The sequence below is a fragment of the Hipposideros armiger genome, unplaced genomic scaffold (genome assembly GCF_001890085.2).
Source record: "Hipposideros armiger isolate ML-2016 unplaced genomic scaffold, ASM189008v1 scaffold_17, whole genome shotgun sequence".
Lineage (NCBI taxonomy): Eukaryota > Metazoa > Chordata > Mammalia > Chiroptera > Hipposideridae > Hipposideros > Hipposideros armiger.
Window position 1 is genome coordinate 7,632,631 of NW_017731367.1, and position 1,067 is coordinate 7,633,697.

At 78.3% G+C, this 1,067-nt stretch overlaps 1 protein-coding gene across 1 annotated transcript in view; it reads right to left on the reverse strand.

Annotated features, from left to right (window-relative positions):
* Positions 1-1,053, reverse strand: part of KIF1A (kinesin family member 1A) — an 88,331-nt gene extending 87,278 nt beyond the window's left edge. The window contains exon 1 of the mRNA XM_019628425.1: positions 913-1,053. The gene's annotated coding sequence lies outside the window, so the exon portion shown is untranslated. The remainder of the gene's footprint in view (positions 1-912) is intronic.
* Positions 1,054-1,067: the final 14 nt, after the last annotated feature.

Here is a 1,067-nt window from a genome sequence, read left to right on the forward strand (position 1 = left end):
TGGCGGGGGGAGGGTTAGAGTGAAGGGCAGCTTAAAGGGGGAACGCAAGGGTCATCCCTGCAGGGCTCCTCCCTGTCATCGGAGCCAGGGCGCCTGGGGGAGCGCGGCGGCCGAGCGGTCGCGGCCCCGCATCCCCCTCCCCGCGCGCCGCCGGCCACACCTGTTCCTGGGGCACCGGCTGCGCAGACGCAGGCCTTGTCTGCCGGCGGCCCCTCCCCAGCGGCGGGTCCCGGGGAGGGCGCCGGGGTCTCTTGGGAAGAGGACACGACTCGGGTGGGAGTGATGGGCCGCCCCCGAGATGCGCACCAGCGGGCCCCCCCTCCCGCCGCAGCCCCGCCCGCCGGCCTGTTTTGCTCCGGGCTCCGGCATCCGCCCTCCCCCACCGCGGGGACCAGAGCAGCTACCCGCGCCCCGCGCCCCGGGCGCCCTCCCCCGGGCCCGCCGCGGCACCCGCGCCCCTTCGGGGTGCCCCCATCCTCGATCCCTGCGTCTCTCCCCGCCCCCGCCGGTCCAGGCGCAGCCCGCGCCGCATCCCTGCCGGGCGGCTCCTCTCGGGGAGACGGCAGAGCGGGGGAGGGCGCGTGTCTCGAGATGCCGCCGGCCGCGCGCCCTCCCCCCGGGGACCCCCGCCCATCCCCGCCGGGAGTCCCTCCGTAGCAGGGGCCGCGCCGAAGGGGCCTTTCCAGGGAGCCCTGCCCGGCTGCGAATGAAGGGCGGACACCCCTGAATTTGCCCCATTGTTCTTCGCGGGGACGAGGGAGGTCGGGGGAAGGGAAGGGGCCGCGAGGCGCCAGCGCTTCGGGCCGCGATCGGTGCGCCGGCGCCGGCGCCGGGCGTGAGCCCCCTGCTGGAGCACATTCGGTGCAGGTGCGGGATGCGGGGCGCAGGAGGCCCGGCGGGCAGCGGCCTTACCTCTCCGGCGTCACTGGCGGCGGCTGGGCATGGGCGCGGGCATGGGCGCGGGTCCCCGAGCCCCGAGCTGCTGCTGCTCCCGGGCTGTGCTGGGCGCAGTGACGGCGGCGCCGCGTGACGGGCTGCGCGCCCCCGGCCCGGCCCGCCCCGCGCCC